Genomic DNA, 9187 nt, shown 5'->3' with positions numbered 1-9187 from the left:
TTGATAAAGCGAAGACCAGTTTAATGCCTACCCAAGTAACCATTAGCACTATAATTCGCCTTTTTCGGCACACATGGCTATTAAGCGGCCAATATGGAGCGTGTTGGCTCTTTATTTGCATTATATTAGTCCTGAGGTAAGTTATAGTGCCTTGTGGTTATTTGGATAAAGCATTGTCCAGTTAGAATCCGGACGCAAAGGATAATTTATTGTGACGCTCTCAATGATCATAATCATATTTTTTTTACAGCAGTCTGATCATAAACAAGTCCTCTATTGATGGTGAAAATTTCATCGATTTTCTTGCTACGAGTAAAAAGTTATTTCAGATTGAAGACAAGTGAAAGAAAAAAATCTTGCACAAACACGCTGAAAATTAAGCGTGGTCAGGTACGACAGTCGCGAAAAATGTTAATGTCTCCATAACCATTATGTGTGATGTGCACAGATGTTGTTAACCATGCCATGAGGAAGTGCCCAAGGAAGATTGAAGTTTATGTTCATGGATAAATCTGCTTGGAATTCCAAGATTTGCCAGGAAGTTCGAGCTCTGGACATCGTTTTCTCACATCACGATTTTGACACCAAATGTGTACAAAGATGATAACCTCGAGAATCGCGTGCTGCTTTTCAAAAATGCACACAAGGGATCTGTAGAGGTTTGAGCTAATTTGGTGAGCTATCACGACAGCCTGAGATGTGTAGTGGTGTCATCACTGTTGGATAGTGTTTATTAACGAAAAAACACTCAAATTTCGCTTCTTTGGAATTCACTGAATAGCCCTTAATTTCGCAAGAAAAGAAATATTTGGCAACCCAAGTAACAATTTTAATTCTATTTGGTTTTATTTGTTTTTATGATAGTTTTATCGGAACATTGCATATTCTAGTTGATCTTATCGGAGTCTCAGCTGAGCACAACTATTCTTCGTCAATATGTGGTTTTAAAAACACCTCCAAGAATACTTGAGGTTCAGTTCATAAAACCATAAACACAACAAGAACTGTTGAACTTATTTTCAGTTTTATAAGGTTCTTGTAGTTATCTTCAATCATATGTTCTTGATCAAGAGTAACTGTTCTCGCAAAAGAACAGTTTGGTACATGACAAATACAAGAAAAAACTCAAGCATCAGATGTTGATTCTCTTCGTTCCATTATTGATGCCAATCAAGAACACCTACCCGGAAACCCAACCGCGACGTAGTGCAGTGCCAAGTTCCTCCGGTTGCAGCATCCGAAATGAGGTGGGTTTGGTCATCCAGGACGTCGTTTCCCGTGCAATCGGGGTTCCAATCATCGATCTTCAAAATCAACAACTACTTACCTGTTGGAAGTGCTGACCGGAGGAATGAGGCACTGCACCGCATTAAGGCCGGTTATCGAAAAAGGTCTGCCTGGTTGGCAACGGTACCGGGCTGATAAATAAATTCATCGGACGAGATTCACAAAATCCACTGCGGTGCGATAATTTATTGTTTGTTTACAATTTGGCGTACATGTTTTATGACGTTCTTGGCGGAGTTTGCATAAACCTATATCAAGAACGTTATAAACCTGAGTACTCTTGAGTAATACTTCTTACCCTTGCATAAGATGAAATAAATTTAAGGCGTTCTGGATGGAGGCCAACCAGGCTGCATTGAGAACGTTTTAAATCCTAGTATTCTTGAGTTATGCTTTTAGCTCTGGCATGAGTTGAAAGAAACTTGAGACGATCTTATGGTGATGTTGATTAAAACCATCGATGATGGACCGACCACCGGCCTAGATTTCAATGGAAGCCATGTTGAGAAAACTCATGAGCAATGTTCGCATGACCAGGAATAATATTTTTAAATATTTTATTAGTGCGTTATAATGGAAGCGCGTTGCAATTTTTGGAAGTATCTTGCAACATATATACGATGAATTTCGCTTGGCATTTGGCATCCTTGTTACACCACGGAAATATTTCCAATTTGTGTAATAAATTAATCCCGATTACAATAATGTGCCATTTTCATTGTGTTTTTAATTTCAATTTAATTCACCAAACTTTTCTGTCGACATAAAAGCTGCATCAGCAACAACACTGACAAATTTATTATCGTTTTATCGTGCACTTGAAGAATTCTACAAGGAGAGAGCAATTCGCCTTGAGGACAACTTGGGAAGTACAACAAGTTTTAAGAGAAATTTAAAAACAACTCTCCAAGAGCATCTTAGGATGGGCCTCTTTGGTCTTATGGCGGGTTTATGGTTGAGTTGATTTTTTTTTTACTTATTCGTTTATTTGGAAGGGTCGGGCGCCACTTGGGCATAACAGAGCCGAAATCATCTTTACATTTTTTTTATGTTGATTTTACATGTTGTTTTTTAAATTTATACTGACTTAATACTAGGTTAGTTTTGGGAGCCGAAGTACTCGCGGCTGTTTCGAGGTTAGGGATAACAATTATATAAAGTTGGAAAGGAGGGAATTAAGGGACTTATACTAAATTACTTGCTATCTTATACTAAAAACCTTGATGGGACCGACTGTCCTGATCTGTAACGGGACTAAACAGAAAGGGCTTTATCGGAAGACAACGACAAGAAGAGGACAAACGGAAAGGGGGGCAACGAAAGACAGGGAGCGAACAACAAAACCAAATTTCGGGCAACGAAAACAAGGAACGTACGAGATCAAATTCTGACATCAACACGTTTCAAAAACTGGTAAATAAGATCCATGTACTCCAAATCAAGGCCTGCCAACACTTCTCTAACGGGTTTCTGTTGTTTTCCTCGGACCCGGAGAGTTTCATACAGCTCAGATCTGACTTCACGATGCTCATCGCATCCCCACACGACATGTTCGATATCCTGGTAAGCCACGCCGCAGACACAGAGATTGCTTTCCGAGAGCCCAATACGGAAGGTATGTGCGTTTAACAAATAGTGGTTGGACATCAGCCGACACATTACACGAATGAAATCGCGGCCTAAATCCAACCCTTTGAACCATGGCTTCTTCGATACCTGCGGCATGATGGAGTGCAACCATCTACCCATCTCTCCATCTCTCCATTTGTGTTGCCAGCTGATCAAGGTCTCCTGACGGGCTAATGCAAAAAATTCGTCGAAGGCAATTTGACGCTCGTAAATATCGCCTTCGCTAGCGCCCACCTTAGCCAGAGAGTCCGCTTTCTCATTACCCGGAATTGAGCAATGTGAAGGGACCCAAGCTATGGTGATGGTGTATGAGCGTTTGGACAAAGCACTTAAGACTTGGCGAATTCCATTCAGGAAGTACGCTGAGTGCTTCATCAGTTTCATTGACCGAACAGCCTCCAGAGAACTTAGACTGTCGGTAAAAATGAAGTAGTGCTCAGGTGGGAGAGTGCGAATGTACTCTAAGGTGTAGTATATAGCCGCTAGCTCAGCAATGTATACCGAGCATGGCTTTTGAAGCATGAAGGTGGCGCTATGAAATTCGTTGTAGACACCGAAACCAGTCGAATCATCGGTTTTCGAACCATCTGTGAAGAACTGCCTGTCCCCGCTAACATGCCCGAACTTACTTGCAAAAATTTGTGGAATACACACGGAACGAAAAGATTCTGGTATTCCGGTGATCTCATCCTTCATGGACAGATCAAAATCCACAGAGGAACTGTCGAAGTCTGAGAAGTTATCACGATTGGTGTTAACCGGAGATGGGCTTACCTCCAACGTCATGTACCAGTAGTACACACTCATAAAACGAGTTTGAGGGTTCTGTGCAAGCAGCTTTTCGAAGTTTTCAATGACCAATGGATTCACAACCTCGCATCGGATGAGGAACCGGAACGATAACTCCGCAAAGCGGTCTGTCAGAGGCTGTACACCAGCAAGTACCTCTAAGCTCATAGTGTGAGTTGAGTTCATGCAACCTAACGCGATCCGAAGGCAACGGTACTGAACCCGTTGAATCTTCAGTAAGTGTGTTTTCGCCGCGGATTGAAAACAGAAGCTACCGTATTCTAAAACCGACAGAATGGTTGTTTGGTACAGCCTGATCAGATCTTCCGGGTGTGCTCCCCACCATGTTCCGGTAATAGTTCGCATAAAATTGATTCGCTTTTGGCATTTTTGTATCAGATACACAATGTGCTTCCCCCAGGTGCATTTAGAGTCGAACCAGAGACCAAGATATTGAGAAGACATGCTATGAGTGATTGTCTTACCCATCAGAACGAGCGGAAACTTAGCCGGTTTGTGTTTTTTAGAAAAGACAACCATCTCAGTTTTCTCCGGAGAGAACTCGATACCCAGCTTGAGAGCCCAAGTGGACAAATTGTCCAAAGTATCCTGTAATGGTCCTTGCAGATCAACTGCTATTGATCCCGTCACAGAAACAACACAGTCATCCGCAAGCTGTCTTAACGTGCAATTTTCCATGAGACAATCATCTATGTCTCTGACATAAAAATTGTAAAGAAGGGGGCTTAGACATGAACCCTGGGGGAGACCCATGTAACTAATTCGTGAAACTGTCAAGTCACCATGAGCAAATCTCATCTGCTTCTCAAACAGCAAATTATACAAAAAGTTGTTTAAAATTGGTGAAAGGCCACTTTCGTGGAGTTTGTCGGAAAGAACATCGACACAAACTGAATCAAAAGCCCCCTTAATATCCAAAAACACTGAGCCCATTTGCTGTTTTTGAGCAAAGGCAAGCTGAATTTCTGAAGAAAGTAACGCAAGACAGTCGTTCGTTCCTTTGCCTCTGCGGAAACCAAATTGTGTATCTGACAACATGCCCTTCGATTCAACCCATTTGTCCAGTCGAAAGAGAATCATCTTCTCCAACAACTTCCGTAGGCAAGACAACATCGCGATTGGACGGTACGAGTTATGATCCGACGCGGGCTTCCCTGGTTTTTGAATAGGTATCACTCTCACTTGCCTCCAATCATCCGGAATGATGTTGTTATCCAGGAACTGATTGAACAAGTTCAACAAGCGCCTCTTAGCGACGTCGGGGAGGTTTTTAAGCAAGTTGAACTTGATGCGATCCATCCCTGGAGCAGAATTGTTACATGAAAGGAGAGCAAGTGAGAATTCCACCATCGAAAACGGTCTATCCATGTCATTCCTATCTTCGGAAACGTTACGAATTATTCGCTCCACGGGTACGGAATCTGGACAAACTTTTTTTGCGAACTTGAGAATCCACCGGGGAGAGCTTTCCCTATCCTCGTTAACCGACGACGCGTTACGCATTCTTCTCCCGACGTTCCAAAGAGTTTTCATCGAAGTCTCGCGCGACAAGCCCTCGACGAAGCGACGCCAATAACCGCTTTTCTTCGCCTTGATCAAGTTCTTAAACTTGCGTTCAAGGGAAGCGTACCGCTCAAAGTTTTCGACCGTACCGCGTTTACGAAACTCTTTAAACGCCGCGGATTTCTCGCGATAGATTTCTGTACACTCACTGTCCCACCATGGATTGGGGGGTTTCCTACGAACCGACGGACCTGGTACTGGCCGACGTTGTGCCTGAAGCGCGCTACCGATGATCAGTTCTGAGAGAAACTGATACTCTTCCCGCGGTGGAAGGACTTCTACAGATTGCACACCGTCGATGATTGCTTCCGCGTACTTCCCCCAGTCAATGTGTTTCGTGAGGTCATAGGTGATGTCAATAGATGGAGGCTGCTGTGGGCCATTGCAAATAGAAACAACGATCGGCAGATGATCACTACCATGGGGATCCTGGATAACCCTCCATGTGCACTCCAGCGATAGTGAGCTCGAACAGATTGAGAGGTCTAATCGGCTGTCTCTAGGACTGCCATCTTTAGCTGGAGGTGCCACTCGCGTAACTTCCCCAGTGTTCAAAATTGTCATGTTGAAGTCGTCGCAGAGGTCATATATCAAAGATGAACGGCTATCATCGTACAGTTCCCCCCAGCCTGTACCATGGGAGTTAAAATCTCCCATCAGCAGCCGTGGCTCAGGCATAACCGAGCAGATGTGAGCGAGATCTCTGCGAGATATCGCAGTTCTCGGTGGAAGATAAATGGAGGCGAAACTTAGGCTTCTCCCCCGGATAGTCACTGCACATGCGACGGCTTCAATGCCTGTCATCGGGTGTAAATCGACTCTATAAAATGAGTGCTGCTTTTTGATCCCTAAAAGCACCCCTCCATACGAGTCGGATCGATCAAGGCGGATGATATTGAAATCGGTAAAAGGTAGGGTCACATCAGGTGTCAGCCATGTTTCGGAGAGCGCAAAAACATCGCATTGTAAATTGCTAAGTAAAAATTTAAAAACGTCTAATTTCGGTACTATACTACGACAGTTCCAGTGTAGCACAGAAATCATATCTTCGACCTCGGTGGTTAAATTAGCCATCGAAAGATACGACTGTCGCAAGAAGTGGCATTTTAGAAGCCAGCTGCTTCAAAAGAGGGGACACACAAGGAAGAAGTCCTTTAATAATGTTCTTCACTGAGTCGGGAGCATTGAAGAAGTTCAGAATGATGTCTACGATGCCAGACAGCGTAAACATCGGAGCACCAAGGGGTTGTTCCTGGTTCTCTGAATGCTGTCCCTCTGGCTGAGAAGTCGAGAAAATTGGAACATCTGGGATTTTTGATGTTCCTGGGAGCGAAGGAAAGTCCCGTTCATCTTGGATTTTGAATCCAGGAGGTGAACGTTTGGTGCCTTTCTTAACACTCCTAGAATTTGTCACGGTGGGTTGGGGGTCACTGCTAGGCAGATTCCGAGGTTTTTTGGTTGGTCTCTGGAGCCTCATCCGTTTCCTCGTTTCACCTTTGAAAACAAAGGGAACCCCGTCTCCAACCTCAGAGTCAGAGCCCTGATCATCGAGAGACAAAGACGAGTAGATGTTGCGTGATTCAACGACCGGAGCAGCTTTCTTCAGCATCTCGGCGTAGCTTCGCCTTGAACGCTGCTGCAACGACCGTTTTTGATGTTGTTTTTGCTGTATGTACTTCGGGCAGACATTGAGATCATGTGGACGGTCACTGCCACAATAAACACACTTGGGCGGCGTTTTACACGCACCGTCCACATGTCTCTCCCCGCATGTTGCACAGCGAGGTTTGTTGCCGCAGTACTGGGCAGTGTGGCCCAGCTGCTTGCAATTGGTGCAGTTCATAACCTTTGGTACATACAGCCGCACAGGCAGCCGAAGTTTGCCAATCACCAGCAGGTCTGGTAATGCTGATCCGGAGAAGGTCACACAAAACTCATCCGATGGCGTGTAAACCTTTTTCTCGCCCTCCTGGCAGACCGAATGCAGTTGCCGGCAGTCCAGTATCTGGACAGGAGGAAGAGAAGGGTTCTTGAAGCGACCACAGCCTTGCATGATCGTTTCGCAGGTCAAAGATCCCTCAGCGACCTTCCCCGAGATCTCGACCTGATGGCTTGGAATGTAAACGAAATATTCAAGTGTGAAGAGCTCATAGGCCACAATCTCATTAGGGGCTGTCCATAAACTACGTAGACTCTTAGGGGGGGAGGGGGGTGTCTGGCCAAAGTCTACGCTCCATACAAATTTCGAAAATTTTGTATGAACAAAAGTCTACGAGGGGGGGGGGGGGTCTGAGATGGCCGAAAAAAAGTCTACGTAGTTTATGGACAGCCCCTTAGCCTGCTTTCGGTCACCAACCGAAACCCGAAGCTTTCCTGTACCAACCATGTCAATGGCGATAACAGAAGAAAACCGCTTTGTCAAGTCCTTGCTAATCTGAACGGTGTTCAAACGTTTGCCTTTGGGTCGGAAGAAAACAACATATGGCCCGCCAAAGTCGGGAGGGTAGGCCTTGAGGCGGGGGGACGTCGAAACAGATTTACTGTTGGTGTCCATTGCAGAAGCGTCAGGGTGAAGGGAGACAAAGGGATAAGCATTTACATCGCCATGTTGGCTCGAGCAATCCGATGCCAATAATGTAGCTTCGTTAATGCGGTACGACGTACCCCCGCCATCTTCATCATCGCCCATTGTGGTAGCTAACTACCACCACGGGGCACTCAAAAATTAACACTATCACGGGGACGAGGAATAATCGAAAAACAAGGGACAAAAATAACGCTACAGGAAAAGTGAGAAAAAAAAATGCTTATATACCAAATTAAATCTAATCAAAGAGTCAGTGGAGAGGGGGAACAACGAAGGGTAACTTTATGTACTTATCTTTGTGCACTCTGTATAGCCACAGGCTCGACGACAACAGCGATCGGATCGCCCGCACTGGGAAGAGGCGAGCTGCTGCTGAGCGCCCGTCACGCTCTCTGCTTTTCTCTCGGTGGGCTGCTGCTGTCGACGACGATGAGCTTGGGTACTCACTGGAAGAAGCCGATCACGGCCGCGCGAGCGGCGCGGTATGCGGGGGGTGCTGCACTGCTGTGCTCGATAATCGGTCAATCCGCCACGTGATACAATAAAAACGTGAAATTTTCACAAACTAACTGAACTTTTGCGGCAAAAATAGTGGCCTAGCCAACCGCACTCGTCCCACTAGGGATAACCACTTAAACACTTGATCACTCGGAAAACTAGCGCTTTGGAAATTAGCTACCGAACTGGGAATATCTGGAGACAAACCGGACGAACGAAAAGTTGCGACTGTCTCACACGAACGCTCGCCAAAGAGTGTGTCCTGGACTTGACTATAGGTTCTAGTCTACTTAACTGTATTATAACTTCTCTAAAGCATGACTTGTTATTTTTTAGGTGTGATTGATACACCAAATACTGCAGGATGGAACTTATACTATTGCATCTCTATTTAAATCAATTTAAAAAGTTTTCATTTTTATTAAAAAGTGGTTTCAGCACTCGTTTTCGACAAGCAATCTAACAATCCCATTATCTCCACTCCATAAAAGCAATGGGTTTTCCAATGCATACTATACACTTATTTGTCAGCATCTGGAGATGCTCATGCTCAGCACATCATAAGGACCATCATGCATATAATAAGGCGGAGAACCAGCTCCCCTCCATTCACCAAAGCACTTCCAGATGTGTGCATAAGTAGATAATGTAAGATTTCGACATCTTCCGAAAAACATCTCCCAGCAGATTGCAGCAGCTCAGTCAGTCGTCATGTTGTTCGTTTCCGGCGCGCAGTTAGATTCGGTTTTCCGATGGGAAACTTTTGCTGAGTGGTGCTATTTTGCAAACGGAATTGAATATGAATCTACGGAT

Source organism: Aedes albopictus, chromosome 2 (assembly GCF_035046485.1).
Source record: "Aedes albopictus strain Foshan chromosome 2, AalbF5, whole genome shotgun sequence".
NCBI classification, from domain to species: Eukaryota; Metazoa; Arthropoda; class Insecta; order Diptera; family Culicidae; genus Aedes; species Aedes albopictus.
The sequence above is the reverse complement of the archived record's forward strand: the minus strand, read 5'-3'. Positions refer to the sequence as shown.